This window comes from Erythrolamprus reginae, chromosome 3 (assembly GCF_031021105.1).
Source record: "Erythrolamprus reginae isolate rEryReg1 chromosome 3, rEryReg1.hap1, whole genome shotgun sequence".
NCBI classification, from domain to species: domain Eukaryota; kingdom Metazoa; phylum Chordata; class Lepidosauria; order Squamata; family Dipsadidae; genus Erythrolamprus; species Erythrolamprus reginae.
In genome coordinates, this window is record NC_091952.1 from 198,361,755 (window position 1) to 198,385,731 (window position 23,977).

At 43.2% G+C, this 23,977-nt stretch overlaps 1 long non-coding RNA gene across 1 annotated transcript; it reads left to right on the forward strand.

The window, feature by feature from the left end:
* The first annotated feature begins 537 nt into the window (after positions 1-537).
* Positions 538-16,775, forward strand: LOC139164887 (uncharacterized). Its single transcript, XR_011558707.1, has 3 exons — positions 538-824; positions 9,182-9,517; positions 15,298-16,775. It is a non-coding gene; the product is annotated as an uncharacterized lncRNA (long non-coding RNA).
* The last annotated feature ends 7,202 nt before the right edge of the window (positions 16,776-23,977 follow it).

Here is a 23,977-nt window from a genome sequence, read left to right on the forward strand (position 1 = left end):
CGGGCTCGAGCAAGAAAATTGCGAGCGAGGGGCGGAAAAAAGAAAAAGGCGGTGAAATAGAAACTGCCCATAGAAATAGCAGGAGAGAGGGAGTCCCGTGCTTAGAATAAACTATACAGCAAGTTTGTGTTACGTCGGACACATCAGTCACACAGTCTTCCTCCCTTTAAGAGACAATGCCTGAAATTATTTCAAGACTCGTATTGTGGGTCTCGTACAACCTCACGTCACAGCTGACCTTTTTATTGTTGCAGTGTTTTCAGACACTTGACAATGTAAACAACAACACAAAACGCTTCGGCCTCTTTTCGAGTGTTGACCTCAGGAACACTGAAAATGGTGGGAATATCTCAGTACAGAACTTGGAGCAGCAGTGTTAACTGTGGTTGTTGTTGCAGGCCTTTTTTGTGGCCTTCTTTAAAAGGAAAGGGCCCCTCGTGCAAGCTCAGAATATATCTTGTGGGTCCGTATTTTTGTTTTAAAGCAGCAGCTTTCTCTTGAGGGTGTGGCCTATTAATTTATTAAGCAAAATAGTAAGGGTGGGGTGGGGTTTCTTTTGCAAGAGTGCCATGAATTAGCTACAATCAAGAGCAAGTCCATCTTAACTTGTTTGTGCTTTTACTTGATAAAGGCATTGTTGAAATTGGCAGTTAGCTAAGCCTACTTCGTCAATTACCAAAATATATTTCACTTAAAATACCAAAAGCTAAAGAGGCTGACCACAAATACTTCAGTTATAGTAAGTGTTACTTTAGCTGGCAGATTTTGGATTTCCAATTGTGCTGAAGAATTTTGTTAGGAGGTCCAAACTAGAAGAAGGAAAGGTAATGCTGCATTTTGTTTAGGGGATAGTCAATTTCCCCCTCAAAGGTCCACAATTAAAAAGTTCCCCTTAACATATTAATAACATACCCAGATGACTAATTAAGCACACCCCATACATTATGGCAGTGATTTTCAACCTTTTTTGAGCCGCGGCACATTTTTTACATTTACGAAACCCTGGGGCACATTGAGCGGGGGGGGGGGGCTAAAAAAGTTTGGACAAAAAAATTCTCTCTTCCTCCCCTTTGCTCTATTTCTTTCTCCCTCCCTCTTTCTCTCCCTCCCTCTTTCTTCCTCTCTCTCTCCATCCTTCTTTCTTTCTCTTCCTTCCTTCCTCTCTTTTTTGCTCTTTCTCCCTCCCTACCTCCCTCTATGTCTTTCTCTCTCTCCTTCCCTCCCTCTCTCTCTCTCTTGCTTTTTCTCTTTCTCTCTTTCTCTCTCTCTCGCTCTTTCTCTCTCTTGCTTGCTTTCTTTCTCTCTCTTTCTTTCTCTCTAAGCTTCGCGGCACACCTGACCATGTCTCGCGGCACATTAGTGTGCCGCGGCACACTGGTTGAAAAACACTGCATTATGGGACGTTAGGCTAAACTCCACATGTCAGATTACATTAACAAAATGACTGAGTTGGAAGGGACCTTGGGAGGTCTTCTAGTCCAAACCCCTGGCAGAAAACCCAAACCATTTCAGACAAGTGGTTGTCCAGCTTTTGTTAAAAACCTTGGTAAATCCACAGTAACTGAATTTAAACATGCCTGGGATAAACATATATCCATTGTATGATAAAATACAGGAAATAGTATAAGGGCAGACTAGATGGACCATGAGGTCTTTTTCTGCCGTCAGTCTTCTATGTTTCTATGTTTCTAACCTCCAGTGTTGGAGTATTCACAACCTCTAGAAGCAAGTTTTATTAATTATTCTGTCAGGTAATATCTCCTTAGTTCTAGGTTGGTTGTCTCCTTGATTAGATTCCATCCATTGCTTTTTGTCCTGCCTTCCAATGCTTTGGAGCAGAGGTCCCCAAACTTTTTACACAGGGGGCCAGTTCACTGTCCCTTGGACTGATGGAGGGCCGGAGTATAAAAAAACCCTATGAACAGATTCCTATGCACACTGTACATACCTTATTTCTTTCTTTCTCTCTCTCTCACTCACTCTCTTTCTCTCTCTCTCTCTCTTGCTTTCTTTCTGTCTGTTCCTCTCTCTGTCTCTTTCTTGCTATCTCTCTTCCTCCCTCCCTTTCTCTCTCCTTCTCTTTCTCCCCCTTCCTTCTTTCCCTCCCTCCCTTCCCTCCCTCCTTCCTCTCCACTTCTCTTTCCCTCGCTCTTTTTCCCTTCTCTTTCCCTTTTCTTTCTTTTTCTCCACTTCTCTCTCTCTCTTTTCCCTCTTTCACCCTCCCTCTTCTCTCCCCGCGGAGGACTCAACCGACAAGCCTCCACCCTCCGACCCCAGACTCCCATTCAATCCCCATTCAGAAAACAGGAGTTAGCAACTCAAAGAGGAGGAGGAGGCGGGTGTATGCGTGGATATGTGTGTGTGTTGTGCCCAGCTCGGCTTTCGGCAAGCCTTACTTTACCTCGGCTGAGATGAGATTGAGGGGGACGTTCTCACTGCTTTTCCAGTGCAGCCTTGGAAAAGACCCGCGGGCCAGATAAATGGCCTCAGCGGGCCGCATGTGGCCCGCGGGCCGTAGTTTGGGGACCGCTGCTTTGGAGAATAGGTTGACTCCTTCTTGTTTCTGGCAATCCCTTAGATATTGAAATACTGCTGTCATGTTCTTTTCATTAAATTAATCATACCCAATTCCTCCACTGTTGGTCATATGTTTTAGCCTCGAGTTCCCAGTCATCTTTGTTGTTCTTCTCTGTACTCTTTCTAGACATCAACATCTTTTCAATAAATCAGGAACAAATAATGAAATATATGGAAATTCTAATGTCATTTTATGATATAAAAACAATTTATGTGACATTTATTTAAGCACTGGTGATGTTCTCTAGTTTGGATAATAAAACATCTGCAAGAAAACAAGCTCAGAAAGCATCAAGCACCCCTCATTTATTTAAATTCATTCACGAAAGCATATACCTTTGCAAAAGACATGTACTTTAAAATTTGTGAGGAGTACGGAGATGGTTCAGGACATATCTGGAAAAAGTGTTGGCCAGTTCCAAGGAGAAGGTGCTAGTCAGCCACTTCCAAAAATGTTTCCAGGAAACTGCATGAACTTCTTCATTAATCAACAGAGGGCAGGTTGACTAAATAAATCATGACAATAACAGACTTCCATATACATGAACTATGGAAATTAAAGCATGTAGTTCTAGTTTTTTCCTTTGAGAAAGTCTGGCAACTGTCTGGACTAGCCCCTGCACTTTTCAGAAGTGCTTGCCGTTGTTTCCTTCCTAGGATTGAGAGAATATGATCCACCTAAAGTCACTCAGCTGGCCTCATACCAGAGGTGGGACTAAAACTCACCCCAGTTTTTAGCCTACTACCTTAACCACTATACCAAACTGGCTTTATTAGGGTATGTAATGCAAATTTCTAAATTTTAGTGGAAACACCCACCAGTAAAATGTTTTTTTTAAGGCAAATTCTCTAAGACTTATATAAAACACTCAATAAGAACCAAATTTGTTTGAAATAAGTTCAATCCAAACGAGTCAATATAGTTCAGAGTCACATTTTCTTACTTAAAACCAGAGACAAAGATACATATCTTTAAAGAAACATGATGAAACTCTTGGTGCTTACAGAAGTTTAATATAATCTTTGAAATAAATCTTTGTTGTTTTCAGTACTCTTGGCAGGAGTAGTCAATTTTGGCTGGCCACTCCCCTTTGCTCGCCTGGATTTGTCAGTTTTTTACAACTCAGTCAGCCAAGGAGATGTATTTCCATCAGCTCCAAGAAGATTGAAATTTCTACCTTCCTGTGACTATTTCCTTTCAAGGAGAGACTTTATTGTTCGGGCAGCATTGCCTTCTGCAAATCGCTAGGGTCGGTGAGTGGTGAGCCAGCCAGCTCGTTAGCAGTGAGCAGCGAATTCAATAGGGATTTTTTCCCCCTCAGACTTGTATTTCGGGGTTTATATCGTCTGGGAACTCTGATGCTGCAGGCAATTGCCTCTTCCTTGCTCCAGGACTGTGGGTAAGCGTGCAGGTCCCTCCTGGTCCACTGGGACGACCGCCATAGTGCAGAATGTGATCAGTCATCCATTCCAGGGTCTCTCTCTTGTTTGGGATCCTCTGACAACTTTCAAAGCTTCACACCTTACTTTGAGCCGCAGATCCTCCTGCTTAGCTGGCAAGACTGCCGCTGCTAGTGGAACCTCCCTTGAGGCCAGGAATGTAGGTACAGAGCTGAATGCTCATTGGGCAGCTTCTGGGCTATGCAGGCTAGGAAATGGCAGCTTTAAATGGACATTTCATCTTGCTGGCCACCATTTTGTTGCCCCTTTGTGCAGCTTCCATTTCATTGCCACGTGGTGCAGCAGACATTTTGTTGCCATGTGGTGCGGCCACCATTTTGGGACAACATAGTAGGACCACCATTAGCTCCGGAGGCCTGGGACATCAGCTATTAAAGCGAGTTTCCCACCTCTTCAAGACCTAGGATATCCTACTCGGGGGGGGGGGGGGGTTGTGTTCTCTCCAGGCTGCTACTGTTGTCTTTCAGCAGCCACTATCTTCTCACTAGTGGCTGCCATTTTTTTTAGACCTATTTGCTGAGGCCAATATCTTCTCGCTGAAGGGGGGGGGGTTCCCTAACATCGGTACCGTGAGGACACCCTTCACTCTGCTCATTGACAGCCTACTGCTCAATTGGGTCTGCAATCATCTGGTACTTCTTGCATCTAGCTGCTATGGTGGACTAACAGGACATTGGTGAGCTATGAGGGGCCAGGTCCTGAACCACCCCAAAAGGGGACTCCTGCAGGGCCAAGACTACTGCTTCTTCCTCCACATCAGAGAAAAACACAGAACAGCGCCATAGGGCTCTGGAGCACCAGTTTGCCAAAGCATCCAAGACGGCAGACGTTTCTGTACCCCTTTTGAAGGAGCCATTCCTGAAGAAGTGCTTGACTCTCCTCTTCCTAAGCTATTGCCCCAGTCTTTCAGGGAAAGGCACCTGGGATGGCCTACTGAAGGTCCTGAGGAGTCAGTTCCTTCCATTCCCCCATACAATGAAGAGCTTTTCCTCCCATTAGCTTGCACTTCCGGGATGGCCAACCTGCAGGCGGACTGATTGATTCTGTCCTGGGGCATCCCACTTCCAGGAGAGACATTGGCATACCTTGGATGTTAGGCAGCCTCTCCACAGTTACATAAAATGAACCAAAGACTTCAGACGGACGGAAGTGCTTTACATTTCCTTCCAGCCATCAACTGGTCCAAATGATGCTTGCATTCGGACGTAATTCAGGCTGTGTGCAACAAATTCGGCACTCCGCTGGTGGACCTCTTTGCCCAGCCAGCCAATGCACAAGTCTCAGGTTTTTCTACAGATTTCCAGCTCCAGGGGCAGAATAGGTCAATGCCCTTCACAGCAGCTGGTCACAAGGGCTCCTCTACGCCTTCCCTCTCCTTCCTCTCATCCACAGGGTGATCCAGAAGGTACTGGTGGAGCAGGTAGAAGTCATCCTCATCACTGCACATTGGTTTTGAAGCTCCTGGTTCACAAACCTGGTGGACCTCTTGACAGCCAAGTCTTGGAGGATCTTGCTCAGCCAGGGGGCAATACTGCACTGAAACCCGTAATGATTGCAGTTGGCCACCTGATGTTTCAGCGGGAGATCCTGAGGCAGATCATCTGTCCACAGAGGTAATCCCCTTGATCCAAGCCTCCAGGTGCTATTGATGACAACGATTTATGGGGGCTGCCTTCTCCCGGTGGTGTGGGGGGGATGGTATTGATCCTATGCAGGCAGCTTTCCAATCGATTTCACAATTTTTGCAGGAGGACTTGAAGGGATTCTACACTTTCCGTAGGCAAGTTGCAACTCTGTCTACTGTATGTCAGGGGAGGGAGGCATTCTTCTTAGGCACCATCCTAGAGTGAAAAGTTTCCTTTAGGGAAAGCTAACCTCCATCCTTCCGTCATTCACTGATATCCACCATGGGACCTATCCATTGTCTTACAGATGCTCATGGACTCTCCCTTCAAGCCCCTGCGGTCAATCAGCCTCCATTTTCTGATCCTCAAGTTTGTCTTCCTGGTGGCAATAACCTCCGCCAGATGGATTTTGAAATTGGCTGCCCTGTCTGGGAAGATTTCTGTACCTTTCATCTGGATAGGGTCATACTGTGCCTGGACCTGTCTTTTCTACCAAAGGTTTAACTCCTGGTTCCACCAGGCCCAGGAGGTTATTTTTGCCTAACTTCTGTCCCAGAGCATCCCACCTCCAGGAGAGACATTGGCATACCCTGGACATTAGGCGGTCTCTCTGCAAATACATTTAATGAACCAAAGACTTCAGACAGATGGAAGCCTTTTTGTTTCCTTCAGCTTCAACCATGGGTCAGAAGATGTCCCCTTCTACCGCAGACTGATGGCTGAAGTCTATCATTGCCACTGTTTATCACCATAAGGCTATCCCGATCCTGGGCCAGATCAAGACACTCTACCAGGAGTGCTGTCATTTCAGCCGGCTGGCCCACCCATAATTCAATCCTGGACATTTGTAGAGCTGCCACCTGGTCTACTCCTACACCATTCACCACTACAAGATCGATAGTTATGCATCGGCTGAGGTGTTCTTTGGACAGAGGGTCCTCCAGAGAATAGTTGCCACTTCTTCCACCGTGCTTTTCCCCACACACTGGGGACCTAACTTGTGTATGTCCCACACATGACTACTCCTGATAAAACTACTGAAAAATGAACATTGGTTCCTTCCTGATACATTCCATTTCAGTCCTAGTCAGGAATAGTCACTCCCTCCCTATGTAAGGATCTGGGCCCAGTTCCGAGGTGGTGATTTCTCTTTTTTAGGTACTTACTTTGGACCTTTTCATTGAAAAAAATGACAAACCCAGGCAAGCAAAGGGGAGTGGCCAGACAAAATTGATAAAAGTTTAGTCTCCAGGCAGATGAAAGTTAATACCCTGCCAAAGACTGAAAAGGAACATATCAGATAGAAGCCAGCATTCATTTTCTCTCCAGGACTAAGTAAACATTAACTGCATCAATACCAGTCCAGACTTCAAATTTCTCCCATCTATAATCTGTTTATTTCTTCTTTCTCAACCTGATCCTTTCCAGATAGCTCAGTCTTTATGGCAGGGAATTCTGGGAATAAAAGTCTGGATGACATCAAATGAAGGAAGACAAGGCAGAAATGCTGTTCATTTTACAGGAGATACTGTCAAATGATAAATAATAATTAGTACCATCTCAGCCGTTTTGTCATAGCCATCCTGCAGTAGTAACTGGAGAAAAGTTGTAGGGGGGGAAAGTGGCTAAATACAAAGTCTCCTGTGCTCTGCTGCTTGTGAAGAATCAAGTGTTATGAATGGTTGCCTTTGCACTTTGTGCTCTTGAACCTAGAATAGAATTACAGAAGGGACCTTGGGAGGTCTTCTAGTCCAACCCCCTACTCAGGCAGGAAACCCTATACCAGTTATGGCGAACCTATGGCACGCATGCCACAGGTGGCATGCAAAACTATATCTGCTGGCACCTGAGCCATTGCCTTAGCTCAGCTCCAGTGCACACTGGCCAGCTAATTTTTGGCTCGGGGGGGGGGGGGGGCATTTTTGACATCTGGGAGGGCAAAAATGCCCTCCCCAGTCTCCAAGAAAGCCTCTGGAGCCTGGGGAGGGAGAAAAATAGGCCAACTAGGTCCACCAGAAGTCGGAAAACGGAGCAATGTGAGGGGGCATTGGACCAGAGTACCTCCGGAATCGCCTGCTACTGCACGAATCCCAGCGGCCAATAAGGTCTCACAGAGTTGGCCTTCTCCGGGTCCCGTCAACTAAACAATGTTATCTGGCGGGCCCCAGGGGAAGAGCCTTCTCTGTGGCGGCTCCGGCCCTCTGGAATCAACTCCCCCCGGAGATTAGAACTGCTCCCACCCTGCTTGTCATCCGTAAGCTACTTAAGACCCACCTATACCACCAGGCATGGGGGATTTATTTATTTATTATTTATTTATTTATTATTTAGATTTGTATGCCGCCCCTCTCCGCAGACTCGGGGCGGCTCACAGTAAGATACAACAATTCATAACAAATCCAAATAAATTTAAAATATTTAAAAAGAACCCCATTTTTCTAACAAACACACACACAAACATACCATGCATAAATTGTACGTGCCCAGGGGAGGTGTTTCAGTTCCCCCATGCCTGATGACAAAGGTGGGTTTTAAGGAGTTTACGGAAGGCAGGGAGAGTAGGGGCAGTTCTAATCTCTGGGGGGAGTTGGTTCCAGAGAATCGGGGCCACCACAGAGAAGGCTCTTCCCCTGGGGCCCACCAACCGACATTGTTTAGTTGACGGGACCCGGAGAAGGCCCACTCTGTGGGACATCTTTCCCCCAGGCTTATAATAATTTATGTTTGGTATGTATGTGCTGTTTGGTTTTTAATTATGATAGGGTTTTTAGTTTTTTAATATTAGATTTGTGCCATTATAATATTGTTTTTATCGTTGTTGTGAGCCGCCCCAAGTCTTCGGAGAGGGGTGGCATACAAATCTAATAAATTATTATTATTATAATTATTATTATGGATGTGGGCAACAAGCACACACACGATAGCACACGTGTGCGTTTTCGGCACCCGAGAACAAAAAGGTTCGCCATCAGTGCCCTATGCCATTTCAGACAAACGGTCGTACAATCTCTTCTTTAAAAACTTCCAGTGTTGTAGAAATTACAATTAATGGAAACAAGCCTAAACCTTGCAGAAAGAAAGTTTAGTCATGGAAACCATTTCATCTTTCCCTATAGACTGTGGGAGGTGGAATCTAATGTGGTAGCAGTATGCCAGTCATGGATAAAACCAAAATACTGGTTAGGTAGGTTAGGTAGGTAGCAGGTTAGCCAAACATAGGCAGTCCTATTCTATTTTTTTTGTCTTTTCAGTTCCCCTGCTTTCTCTCTTTCTATGTCCTACATAGCAGGTTGCCAGGGATTAGACATAGCTTTTATCAGAGCTCTGAGTTGCTTGCTTGGAGAGACTTCTGAAATAAGACTGAGGGGACATGTGGCTTTAGGCTTGTAAATTCCTATCTCGGCTTTGAAAATCTGGTTGGAGGGATTGTTCCTCAGGCTAAGTGGTAAAATTGTACAAATAAAGTACAGCTGTGCACAAAAGGATAATGAAATGCCTTCTTTCTCTTCCTCACTTAGGGATCAGTTTCTCTCCTGGATTACTCAGTGGTAAGGTACTGTATATGTGAGTAGGTAGATCACCAATGCCCAGTCCTTGCTCCGCGGAATATAAAAAGTTGAGAAAGACTACCTCCTTTGGTTTACTGCATCTTTAACTGGCATTGTAGGGAGAATGTGGTTGATTTAACTCCGTCTCCACCTTTGTGCTGTTCAAAGAATAATAAGGAATCAGATGAAAACATTGCTGCAATCAATTCTTAGATCCTATGCAGAAATGCAAGGAGTGTTAGTTAAGTGGTTGCTGGGACTGACATGAAAATGCTGCATCTGTCTCATTGAGTTCCTGAATGAAAGGTGAGATATAAATCTAACAAAACAATCTTACAAGCAAGTGCTGGGTCATTAACTTTATATGTCTCTCCCTATAATCAAAATCTGTTGCACTATCTTCAATGGAAAACTGATGGTATACAGTACAGTGATCTCTCGGTTAGCGCGGGGGTTACGTTCCAAGACCTCCCGCGCTAACCGATTTCCGCGTTATACTGGATGCGGAAGTAAAAACCACCATCTGCGCATGCGTGCCATTTTTTTCATGGCCGCACATGCGCAGATGGTGGAGTTTGCGTGTGGGCGGCGGGGAAGACCAAGGGAAGATTCCTTCAGCCGCCCAACAGCTGATCTGCTCCGCAGCGCGGAAGCAGCGAGGAGCCGAAGATGGGGTAAAGGCAAAGGGGAAACCCCATCTTCGGCTCCTCGCTGCTGCCGCGCTGCGGAGCGGATCAGGTGTTGGGCGGCTGAAGGAACCTTCCCTTGGTCTTCCCGCCAGATCACTTGCCGCTTGCCGCTTGCCAGTCCACGCCCCCCTGGATGAGCGGCCCCGCATGGCCCCAGTGCCGGACTCCGTTGCCGAACGCCGAAACCGGAAGGGGCGAGGTGGGGGAGAACGGGAGGCTCAGCATTCCATCAGTCGCAGCGCTGGCTGTCAACTTTTCTTTTTAGCACTGGGGAGGCAAGTCAGCTCCTGCCCAGTTTTAAAAAGAAAAGTTGACAGCCAGCGCTGCGGCTGATGGAATGCTGAGCTTCCCGTTCTCTCTCCGCCCCCCTCGCCCCTTCGCCCCCCTTTGTTCCTAGGAGAAGTGCTGGTGAGGAGCAGAAGGTCTGTCTTGCCTCAATCCCCAGCACTTCTCCTAGGAACACAGGGAGGCGAAGGGGCGGGGGAGAGAAAACGGGAGGCTCAGCATTCCGTCAGTCGCAGCGCTGGCTGTCAACTTTTCTTTTTAGCACTGGGGAGGCAAGTCAGCTCCTGCCCAGTTTTAAAAAGAAAAGTTGACAGCCAGCGATTGTTCCGCTGCCGCCAGCATGGCCTGGCTGGCAGCGGAAGATGTAACGGAGCCCACGGGGGATTCGCCTCCCTCCCACCCGCAGCCGAGACTGATCGTGGGCTCCTTCGCAACCTCGGAGAGCTTCCAGGGCATGAAAGCTCACGAAAACCAGGAAGCTCTCCGAGGTTGCGAAGGAGCCCACGATCAGTCGGCTGCGGGCGGGAGGAAAGCGAATGCCACGGGGCTGGGCTCGGCTCCCCCCTCGGCTCCCCCCCTTACCAGCCCCGCCGCGGAAGGCTCCATTCTGTTCCCTGCCGGCCCGATTGAGCGGCCGGCAGTCTCCATTCAGGGAACAGACGTCCACCCCCTCCTCGGAGTCCCCGGCACCCAGCGTCCCCATGCCGCCTCCGCCTCCCGGTAATGCGCCCGACCTCTGCCTCTCTCTTTCTCTCTCATATACCACGCCGGCAACAGGGAGAGAAAGAGAGAGAGAACTAGCGTGGACTTATTTTTTATTTTTTAATATTTTATTTTTTTAATTAATATTTTTTGAAAAACCGCATTGCAGCGTTTCGCGCTAATCGAGAACGCGCAAATCGAGGGATCACTGTATTACCCTTTCCCAAAAAACCCTCCACCTGATATATAACATCCGATCAGTTTCCGGTCACAATTCAAAGTGTTGGTTATGACCTATAAAGCCCTTCATGGCACTGGGCCAGAATATCTCAGGGACCGCCTTCTGCCACACAAATCCCAGCGACCAGTTAGGTCCCACAGAGTGGGTCTTCTCCGGGTCCCGTCAACCAAACAATGTTGCTTGGCGGGACCCAGAGGAAGAGCCTTCTCTGTGGTGGCCCCGACCCTCTGGAACCAACTCCCCCCAGAGATTAGAATTGCCCCCACCCTCCTTGCCTTTCGTAAGCTGCTTAAAACCCACCTCTGCCGCCAGGCATGGGGGAACTAAGATACACTTTCCCGCTAGGCCTTCACAATTTTATGTATGGTATGTTTGCATGTACGATTGGTCTTTATATAATGGGTTTTTAATTGCTTTTTTAGTATTGGATTTTGTTGTACTGTTTTACTGCTGTTGTTAGCCGCCCCGAGTCTGCGGAGAGGGGCGGCATACAAATCCAATTAATAATAATAATAATAATAATAATAATAATAATAATAATAGTAATAATAATATGGCTCAACACTTATGCTGTACGGTATTCTCAAATCTGAAGCTATCCCCCCCTTCCCAATTTTCGGTGATCTCAGGATAAGATATATTTATTTTATTTTATTTATGTATTTTGTCAAACAATTTGTACAATACATTTAACACAGCACCCAGTTGCTCACGGGTTACCTTCACAGTAGAAGAAGAGACAAAAATGATATATATTCAGAGAGGCAGGAATGATCGTTTTCTGCTGCCCATTCCTCTTTCTTTATTTGAGCCTAGTCCTTTCCTTTTTGTCATTCTGTTTAGGAGCCCTAGAGGAAACTGAGTGCATTTCCTCTTCCCCCACAGCTGCTTTGTTTGCAGAGGAGCCCGATCAGGATTTGTGTTCCTGGCAGGAAGCTGTTTCAGCTGGAGGAGAAAGGGTGTGTTTGTGAAAAACCAGAGCTCACAAAAGTGTCTCATTAGCTTTCTCATTTAGTGCATCACACCAGAGCCTCAGCTGCACTGTCAACAATGGCAACTGGAGAACTCAGTCTCAGGGCTCATCCCCTCACCATCAGAAAAATAATGAGGCAGTTTGATCATAAATAAAAATGAAAAAGCCTAAAAGCAATACCCAAGTTCCATGTGTGATAATAAATCCACTCTCACTTGCTGCGCAATTCATAAAATTGTTCTCTTTCCCTCCCCCCCCTTCCATGTTTGACAGCTGAGCCTGAATATACCTCCCCATTGTGTTCTGGCCCTGTGCTGCTCTGAGGCAGGCAGCATAGAGGAAATGTAAAATAGCAACAGGCAGAAAATATAGTGGCACAATGACAAGTCTGGCTAGTAGCATAGGAATTGTTTTTAGGCTATTTGCAGAGCTTATGTTAGAGCCACCTATATATCAATCATCCAACTAATTGCGATCATTCTAAAATATTTATTAACTCACTAACCACTGAAAAATGCTTTTGGATCAACAAACGTACGCAATCTAGTAAAAATTTTCAGATCTTAAAAACAACAAGGTTAACTTTTTAAAAATAAAAGAAATAGCATTTCAGCAAAGAGAATTAATTATGTGAGCCGCTCTGAGTCCTCGGAGAGGGGGCGGCATACAAATCTAATAAATAAATAAAATAAATATATAAATAAATAAATAATAATAATAATAATATGTAAATTTATATGTTGTGATTAATATTTTGGCCAGGATTTAACAGATGTTTGTCCATTGGGAAATAAAATCAAATGATACTACTGTTTTATATTTATGTAATACAGTAATGCCATTGAATATACTGTATATTGCACTGATGGGGTCAAGCCACAGTCAAAAACATATACGTCCGTGATGGCAAACTTATGGCACACATGCCACAGGTGGCACGCAGAGCCTTCTCTGTGGGCACCCCAGCCATCACGCCAGCTCAGCCCTACCACGCATGTGCACACGCATCCCGCTGGCCCGCTGGTCTTCAGTTCGCTGCAGCACATGTATGTGGATGGGATGCAGGCCAGGGACATGCATGCGTGAGGGGTGCATTCCCAAGTGATACTTGCATTGCATTTTGGGAATTCACACGCATGTGCACACACACCCGTGCCCCACTTTGGGCCTTGAATATAATCTACACCAACCTGGAAACAAAAACAGGGCACGGGGGTGCCACACGTGGCCTCCCTGCACCCTGTTTGGGCCTGGCAGGCCTCCTGCACCAACCTGGAAGCCAAAATAGGGCATGAGGGTGCGTCATGTGCAGCTCCTCCAAGCCTCATTTTGGACCAGGAAAGCTGCCTGCACCAACCTAGAAGCCAAAAATAGGTGATGGGGGTGGGGTGCATGTGTTGGGGATATGTGCAACATTGGTGGGGGAGTGCATGTATGGGGGGGCAGGGCATATGCACTTGCATTGCATTTCGGTGGTGCAAGCACACATGCTTAGGGTACTTGGCATGAAAAAGTTTTGCCATCACTGCTATACTGCTGTAGCTATACTTCTATACCAGTGATGCCGAACCTTTTTTTCTTCAGGTGCCAAAAGAGCATGCACATGTGCTATCATGCATGCACGAGTGCCCACACCCATAATTCAATGCCTGGGAAGGGCAAAAACAGCTACCCCCAGCCCCCGGAGGCCCTCTGGAGGCTGGAAATGGCCTGTTTCCCAACTTCTGTTGGGCCCAGTAGTCTCTATTTTCGCCCTCCCCAGGCTCCAAAGACTTCACTGGAGGTGGGGGAGGGTAAAATGCCTTCCCCTATTCCCCCGGAGGCTCCCTGGAAGCCAAAATCGCCCTCCCAGAGTCTCTGTGTGAGCTGGCTAGCACATACATGCTTGGAGCTGAGCTAGGGCAATGGCTCATGTGCCAGCAGATATGGCTCCCTGTGCCACCTGTGGCACCCGTAGCATAGGTTCGCCACCACTGTTCTATACTGTATGTATTTCTTTATCTAGAGATATGTATTTTAACATAAAATGTCTCTGAACACTTCCAAAATGTCATTTTGACACATCTTTTTTCATATCTGAGCTCTATGCTTTCCTTCCCTCTCTTACTGACAAATATTACCTGACATTAGACCATAGCAGACCATTCACGTAGTGGGTTTTTTAATCAACTTAAGACTTTAATTTACTCAGTAATTTATATGTTTATAGAAATATTAAAAACTGCCCATCTCCTTCATAGAGTGACTCTGAAAGCTTGATTAATAGACATAAACATATAAGCTGTATAAAATATATTAAAAGCAATTAAAATAGGAATAAAATAATTAAAGTTAAAGATCAAAATGTGGAGATAGGTTTTAAAGCACTAGCCAGCTGATACAATGGGGCAAAGTCAGTTTTGCAAATTATCAGACTGCATGCCATGTAGGGTTTTAAAAGTCAAAACTAACACCTTAAATTGGATCTGGAAGCAAATTGGCACCCAATGCAATTCATGCAGCAGAGGTGTTATATGCACTAACCTTGTCATACAAGAAGTCTAGCAAAAGAGGAGATCTTCTTGGAATATAAAAATTAAGCTTGTTGAAAAGGGAAACTTAACCTTTATTAGATTTGCATAAAGCATTTTTTATACTATTTTATGACAACTCTGGTTTTGGTAAAGACTCAAACTGTTAAGAGTTCTAGGAATCTCTCCTCAAATTTGATGAATGGTGAACCAAATAGCACACATGATTAACTTTAAATAATTACAGAGTGATGCATATATGGGTTTAAAGTTCCTTCACATGCATAGATACATAGATACATACATAGATACATACTGTAAATACATACATACACACATACACACAAGCATACACTTTGTGACTAATCAGAAAAAAAGGTCTTTGGGTCAAAGGGAAGATGAAGATGTTGACTCAGTATGTGGCAGCTATGAAAAGGACAAATTCCACGCTAGGTATCATTAGAAAGGGGATTGAAAATAAACCTGGAATACCATTTGCCAACTCTTCAAAGGAGGTGAGATTAAAAAAACCAAGCACAGTAGGATTAAGGGAATGTTGTTCATTGTTATAAAGTAGAATAACAGAATGTTAAAAGGCTGTTAATGATAATCTCTACTCCATTTTACACCAAGAAAAATAAAGGTGTTTATTTGAGTTTCTACCTCCTGTTTTCTTCTTTTCCCAGGATTGAATAATCTTTTCTTTTTGAACATGTTCGTGCCTTGGACAAATTGTACAAATTTATGAAAGATGGATCTGTTGAATTCTACTAGCCTTGAAAATTCATTGTTAATCTTCATGTTGCGTAGAAAGTGGCTCCAAATAACAATTTCAGGGAAGCAACAATGAAAAGGAATTTGTCTCTGCCTCTTCCTTCTCAGCAATTGGTTTTGCCATTGAGACAGTGAAAACTGGGTGAAGATGGCCTTGGCCTGATCCAACAAGAATATGCATTCCTATCAGCATAGACCTCTGAAGCTGCAGGAACATTTTGATAAATAAACGACAAGCCTTTTAATAGAAGTAATAGAGAAACAAACAATTCCTACTCTGTTTTTCACCCTTCAGGATTGAATCTGGATTAATTTTGCAATACTAAACATTTGGGCACTGCTGAATTGATTTTTGTCTCTTCTCTGGTTTATTACAAGCTGGTACAATCTTTTGAGAGATGGGTTTTGTCACAGACAATTTTTTCTCAGCCTGCATTCTGGCCCCTGGATTATAGACGGGTATCAACTTTTCCCTCTTTCTGTAAACTTTATATAAACTCACTGCTCTCCAAATTCAGCAACCCCATCATGCAACCATATCATATCAACATGATCACATCTGTTGCAGAAAATACAGAGTTGTAAACTAGTTGAAATGTTATTATATCTTTACAAGTTATTAGATTTTACAAGCCTTTAAATTCAACAGAGGAGTGGTGGCAAAGTAACCAGTAAGCTTTTGAAGTTTTGCTCATATTTTGTTTTGTTCTCATTTTTTATAGCCAAACTTCTTTCTATTGTTTTTTTTTGCATAGAAATTTTAAGATACTTCAATTGTCAAAAATATCTTTTTTAATCCATGACCATGACTGCTCAGTGGATAGAATGTTGTTCATTGTATTTTTATTGTTTGACTTATTATTATTAATTGAGCAGTAGAAAAAAAAGTGGGCATTGAATGGCTCATGATGTTCTTTGCATGTTGCCAGTCAAGTGCATTATACTGTATTTTTCAGACAGCAATATTCAACCTGCTCACTTATCACTTTCATGGTATTTTATGATGGACTGTGTGAAAATTATCTTTAAGCTATAGTACTTAACCATTTTATTTATGGTACAGTGACCAAGGCCACCCACATCATAGGCACAGGAAAGGACCCACACAGTGGCTGTAGCATAAACAGGACATGAGCAAGCAGGATATTATTGACTACTGCCAAGGGAATCAGAAGTTAAATAAAGTAGTCCAATTCAAAGAATGTATCACAAAGAGAAGCACTTTGTTCCCACTCCAATTTCAAGAATGAAATGAGTTCTAAGACTGAACATGGATAGCAGATTTGGTATTTATTTCATTTCCAATGCAAAATGTCAAAAGAGCAACATTGTTGAATATTCATTCCCGGCATAGCAAACAATCATAAAATAAAATGATATTTGCTACTCACTGAAGGTTTTTTTTAAATGGTGCAGTGCTGTTTAAGCAGGTATAAACATATCTTTACCTTGAGACATGTTTTACTCCTCAGTGCTATGAAAAAACAACAACAAAGCCCATATATTTATGTTTTTACTAATATCACCTTTATATGGTAAGGTTGCTATTTTTTATTCCTGTGTGACCCTTCCTTTGCTTGTGCTGTGTGACCCTTCCTTTGCTTGTGCTGTTATTACTGATAAGATTTTCTTTACCCTCAAGGCTGGCTGTTTCTGTATTTTAAAAGTAATTTTGCCCTGCATTTATTTGTCTTCCTAATTTTTCCAAATTGTTTTGTAATGCAGTGATCCCTCGATTATCGCGAGGGTTACGTTCCAAGACCTCTCGCGATAATCGATTTTCCGCGGTATAGTGGTGCGGAAGTAAAAACACCATCTGCGCATGCGCACCCTTTTTTCCATGGCCGCGCATGCGCAGATGGTGGAGGCGGGGAGCGACGAGAGTGCGGAAGCCGACAGATTGCTTTGAATGCTGGCTGCCCCCGCCCCCCCGGCACCCGCCCGGCCGCCGTTCGCCGCTCGCCCGCCCGGCTGCTCGCTCGCCGCTCGCCCGTTCACCCGCCCGGCCGCTCGCTCACCTGTTCACCCGCCCGCCCGGCGTTTGCCGCTCGCCTGTTCACCCGCCCGGCCGCTCGCTCGCCCGTTCACCCGCCCGCCCGGCCGCCGTTTGTCGCTCGCCTGTTCACCCGCCCGCCCGCCCGCCGTTTGCCGCTCGAGAGCAAGAGGGGGAGAGATAGAGAAAGAGAGAGAAGGAAAGAAAGAGATGAGAGAGGGAGGAAGAGAGTGTGAGAGAGGAAGAAGCAAGATAGAGAAAGAGAGAGAGAAAGAAAGATGAGAAAGGAAGGAAGACAGTGAGAGAGAGGAAGAAAGAGAGAGAGAGAAGAGTGGAAGGAAGGGAGAGAGAGAGAAATGATAGAAAAAAGGAAAGAAAGAGAAAGATACAGAGAAGTGACTCTTGGTGATGACGTATGACATCATCGGGTGGGAAAAACCGTGGTATAGCAAAAAAACCATGGAGTATTTTTTAATTAATATTTTTTGAAAAACCGTGGTATAGCGTTTCGCGATAATCGAGATCGCGAAAATCGAGGGATCACTGTAATGTTAGTGTTATAAAGTGCTATAGTGCTAAAAAGAGGCAGTGGGTTTACTCTTTTCAGGTGGGCATATTGCAGGGGTCGACAAAGTTGTTCAGAATCTAGGAGCCAGCCAAAAAATTTAGGAGCCAGAATTTTTTTTAAGCAAACTTGGCTTTTTGCCGAGTCTCCACCTGACATCGCTTTCACCCCCTCCCCCCCGGCGCAGGCCTGGCTCCGCCGAGCCGGCTCTGCTGTACTCCCGTCGGGATCCGAGGGGAGACCGTTAGTCAGAAACCGAAACAGAGAAGAAGGAAAGGGAGACCGGGCCGGGGACGCGGGTGAGGGGGGGAGGGGGGAGGAGGGGTTACTGGTCGGAAGTCACCGCGCACGCGGCCGGAGGAGGAATGAACAAAACCTCACGCCGGGAGGGGAGGGGCTTCCGCTTCTCTCCGAAGGCGGGTGAGCGGCCAAGATCGGAGCGTCTGTGTGCGGTGGGGGGGAGTGAAGGGGTTCGAGTAGGAGGCGGAATGGAGGCAAGGGGGGGAGGGAGAGACGCACGCAAGCGCAGGGGACGCTGGGAAAGCAGCTCGCTCCGAGGTTGATGGGCGGAGCTACGGAAGCCAAGATGTACCATTTCTGGGCGTAAACACAAGGCGGGAAAAATATACTGTATACATACAGTACAGCAGGCAACATTTTCTAGGCGCCAGACAACATTTTCTAGGCGCCACTGGCGACCAGGCGCCTGGGTTTGTCGATCCTTGTATTATAGTATGACCTCCTATTTCTCAATCCCTTAAAAACTTTTTTCACACAGTACTCTAGAAAATGTGGTGATAATCAAAAAAGGAGCAACACTTGAAAGTGAAAGATCCATTCACCTGTAATACTAACAGGAGGAGTTACTGCCCTCTTTTGTTTTCAGTTCTTCACAAATTTAGACTGAACTTCCTCAGGTTGACCATTCCATCCAGATTTAATTTACAACTATTCTTGATTCTGCTTTTGTTATCTGAAGACAAATTGCAAATCTTAATGTTTTGCATTTGCTATGCTCAAAATTTATTATAACACAGTTTATTTTCACCTTCTCTGGATATGTTCAGTATTCCTTCAAATTATAATATTCCTGTTTTCTAGAAGACCATAAATGACTCACTATTTGCTTGATTGTTTTAAGTTTCTCTTGTGAAATTTTAAAATCGCTACTACAAATCTTGTATAATGATGTTGATCATTTATCACATGAAGTGTTAATACTACATTCTAATGCCTTTGTGAGGCCACATTTGGAATACTGCATCCAGGTTTGGTCACCACAATGTAAAAAAGATGATAAAGACTCTAGAAAGAGTCCAGAGAAGATGAAGAGGAGACTGAAATATAAAGAATATAAAGAATAGTTGCTGGAATCAGGAGTGTCTAGTTTAATGAAAAGAAGGACTTCGGGTGACATGATAGTAATGTTCCAAGGTCTTGGTGGTTGCCACAAAGAAGAGGGGGGGGGGTGTCACTCTATTCTCCAAAGCACTTGAGGACAGGATGAGAAGCAATGGATGGAAACTAATCAAGAATAAAGGAGAAATTTCCCGACAGAACAATTCATTAGTTGAATACCTTGTCTCCAGAAATTGCAAATGTTCCAACACTGGAATTTTTAAAGGAGAAATTGGACACCCATTTGTCTGAAGTAGTATAGGGTTTCCTTCCTAAGCATGGGGTTGGACTTGAAGACCTCAAGGTCCCTTCCACCTCTGTGTTCTGTTCTTTTCCATTTTATTCCATTCCATTCCAATAAGATTCCTATGATCTTATGATCTAATGATAAGAAACTGAAATATTAAACTCATTTCAGTCAGACTTAAAATGCCTTGAAATAAAAGGTTACAAAGTACCCTGTCCTAGATTTCAGTTCTTTGCTGTTGCCATCTGCTTCCTTTTATTCTCTTAAGGAATCACGTGTACGTAATCATCTAAACTCTTACACACGTGTGTAAGTTAATATTTTTGTAGCATGTAAAGATTACCGGTTTTATATGGTGTGTAGCAAAAGTTTTCATAGGCCCATGGGTACAAGGAGGAAACACACAAGGTGATTAGCAGTGAAAATTATTGCTACTCACAGCCTTTTACTTTACCTTCCCACTGACTGTTTGCAAACTACTCGAAACTTGTGACTTCCTGCTGGCTTCCCTGTTGACTTTTTTTTTGTGAGAAGCCAGCAGGAAGTTCTCTAAAGGTCCTCCCTTAATGGCCTGTGATCCTGCTTAACAATGACAATGGACTAAGCCAGTGATGGCGAACCTTTTTTTCCTTGGGTGCCAAAACAGTGTGCATGTATGGTATTGCGCATGTGTGAGTGCCCACACCCATAATTCAATGCTTGGGCAGGGCGAAAACACCTTCCCACGCCCCCTAGAGGCCCTCTGGAGGATGGAAACAGCCTGTTTCCCAACTTCTGTTGTGCCCAGTTGGCTCATTTTTCACCCTCCCCAGGCTCCAAAGGCTTCCCTGGAGTTGGGGTAGGGTAAAAACACCTTCCTCCATCCCTCAGAGTCTCTCTGAAAGCCAAAAATGCCCTCCCAGAGTCTCTGTGCAAGCCAAAAATCAGTTGGCCAGCACACACATGCAAGTTGGAGCTGAGCTATGGCAACGGCTCGCGTGCAAGTAGATATGGCTCCGTGTACCATCTGTGGCACCCGTGCCATAGGTTTGCCATCACTGGACTAAGCAATGTCATGGAATGTTGTACTTCATGACCATATCTCTTAGTGATGGGAATTCCAGGTTCTAATTACCATTGTTAAGCAAGTACTAACAGTACAAGGTTCAAATAAAGGTTTATTCTAAAATAAGTCACAGTACTCCCTTTTATACATTATAACGTATTCTACATATATCACTTTAAATCTTGAATTTCAGAGATTTCTTTATAAGAAAGTAATGGTTTTCCCTAAAAATATAAATAAATCTGAACTTCTCTATTTTGCGCATTGATTGTATAAAGCTTCAGCATTGCCCCAATTTGTCAACATAATCTTCCTATAAAAATATTAATCCAAGTTGGCAGGGAGATGAGATTTATATTGCAGTACAGATAATAAACATAAGGTTGTTAAATTGACAACTAACTAATATGTTGGATTAGCTAACGTTCTATTTTATATCAAGACTGATCTAAAATCTTAATTCATAATCATAGGATTGAAGGAGATAGCTAATTCTCAAAGAAGGATGACTTTTTCCATATAGAAAAACAGTGAGTCAGTAGAATAGTACCTTTTTAGTGGCTTATATCCTAGCTTTATTCCAAGAGTAGAACGATTGCAGTGATTAGAATCCTAGCTAGCAATGGTTATTGGCCTTCTCCTGTAATTGTTGATTTGGCAATCTAGGTAATTGAACATGCAATTAACTATGCTAATAAAGTATCAGTAATTTCAATTCACTCCATGGAATGTTAGTCCAGTGCAATCTGGTTATTTTTTTCCTACTACCATATGTGCACAACACATATTAATTTCTTTCCATTTCCATTCACTACATTCAATTATTTTTGGAAATAAAAGAGAAACTTCTTTTACCTCTTATAACTGATGTTGTGCCTGAAATGTTACATTTACCTTGTCAGCAATATTTTTCAAACTGATTCAAAAATTGGCTTCATTTATCTACAGGTCCTACAGGAATTGGAAGTTGTTGTTGTTTTGTCTTTTGCTGCAGGCCCCCTCTTTTAAATAATGGCAAATTGAGGAAAAGCCTTCTCAGTTGTTTATTTATTTATTTTTTATTTATTTATTTTGTCCAATACACAATGAGGGTTTTAGTGGGTATATATATACACACATAGTAAAATACATGATGAAGGTTATAGAGGATATACTCATAGTAAAATATATCTAAGAAAGAATAGAAAAGAAGATATAGTAATAGAACATATCAATGAAAGAATAGAAGAAGAGACATAGGAATAGAAGAAAGGTATAGGAGATATAGGAGAGCAATAGGACAGGGGATGGAAGGTGTTAGATCCTTGCAGGAGTGAAGGACTGTAGACTTATTGTAAGTAACAGTTCTTTATTTAGAGCAGAAGGTAACGATTTAAGAAACGAAAGAAGACAACAACATGGCCATGCCTGGCAGCTATATATACCCCTAGCTGCCAGGCTCAGCCAACCAATCACCTTGTAGTATTTTCCCGCCCAAGGAATATGGGGCAGGTACAAGGCCTAACTGTCCTCTGGACACAACAGAAGGCACTCTAGTGCACTTGTACTCGCTTGTACTCATTTTGTGTTGTGTAATAATCTCCCATTTTAGATTTAGATGGTCCCAACCTTATTGGCTTTGTGGAAGCCTTTTCAAATCTAGTATTTTGTGGAAGAGTTAGGACCATGCTGTTAGGGGAATCCAGTATATGTGTATCTGTTTTTGAAGGACAGTATATAGTACCTCAAGGATTTTTTTAAAAGAATTACATTGTTTTAATTGGTTGGGGAGGGAATATTATATTACTTTCGTATGCACAGTTCACCACTTAATTATGTAACTAAGGCAAGTGGATATATTCATTTTCTAAATAAAAGGTCATTGATCTTTGTTTCTCATACAGTTTGGATTTGAATATACCTTCATAACATACACCTTCAGAACTTGGGAATTAATTATACTACATTATTTAAATAAATCATACTCTCCAGGATATTCATTTTATGATTAATTGTTGGTTCCATTCATTGTGTTGATCATAAGATTGCTATTTAATTCTCTGGTAAGTAAAATAAGAATGAATAGATATTTTGGGCAGTTAGTACAAGCCATCCATTTTTAGTTGCCTTCTGCTCTTACGTATGTATCCTTTTATAGCTATGGAGTAAAGATGGTTTGGATTCTTCCACAGAACTATTGATTGTCTGCATGAGTTTCACTTTACAAGGATAAAAGGGAGGCATGAAAGTTAAACATGTTTCACCGAATTATTTTCCCCTCAATTGCCTTTTGTACCAATAGCAGATGCCCACTGAGAAAACATAAATATTTCCTACAACAAGTAACCACTCCACTGAAAAAAAAAGAGGGAACTTACTTAAATGGTATGTATAGTCCTGATAAGCAAGAAGCATATTTACACATGAGTGGATAAGAGACGAAATGTGTGGTCAGTTGAAAATATTTGCACAATGGAAAAAATCCTTTGCAAGGTGCTGATAATGGCTATTAAGCGTCACTGATTTGTTGAAATCATTTGAATTGTATGAAAAATGACTATACATCATCAGTCATAAGAAATGTTGCAAATTGCAAAATAAGTTGGGAATTAAAAGTGTAGTTTAAAATGGACTGAAATGAGAGATAGATTAAGAGGCTGGAGTGAGTAGTCAGAACAATTTCCACAAATGTAAATAATAAAATAGAGTTTGAAACTAATTAAATACTAAAGAGTCAATAGCACATCCTAGGTCTAGAAAGCTTAGAACTACGTCACCTAAAAGACGATCTAAGTATTGCCCACAAGATCATATGCTGCAACTTTCTACCTGTCAATGACTATTTCAGCTTCAATCGCAACAACACAAGAGCACGCAACAGATTCAAACTTAATATTAACCGCTCCAAACTTGACTGTAAAAAATATGACTTCAGCAACCAAGTTGTCGAAGTGTGGAACTCATTACCTGACTCAGTAGTGTCAACCCCTAACCCCAAACATTTTCCCCTTAGACTATCCACGATTGACCTCTCTAGGTTCCTTAGAGGTCAGTAAGGGGCGTGCATAAGTACACCAGTGTACCTTCCGTCCCCTGTCCAATTGTCTCTCCTTATCTCATTTATCTTTTTTCCTTTCAAATATGTTCACCTATACTTTTATATCATTTCTTCTATTCTTTTCTTTACTTATATTTTTACATATCTTTCTCTTCAATATGTATTATGTATTGGACAAAATAAATTAAAAAAAATAAAAAATAAAATAAAATAAAATAAATAAATAAATAAATTGCTTTCTTCAAGTTCATATTTTTGTAATCACAATACTGGAGTCTTTTGAAGCCATGTGGTGACATAAAGAAGT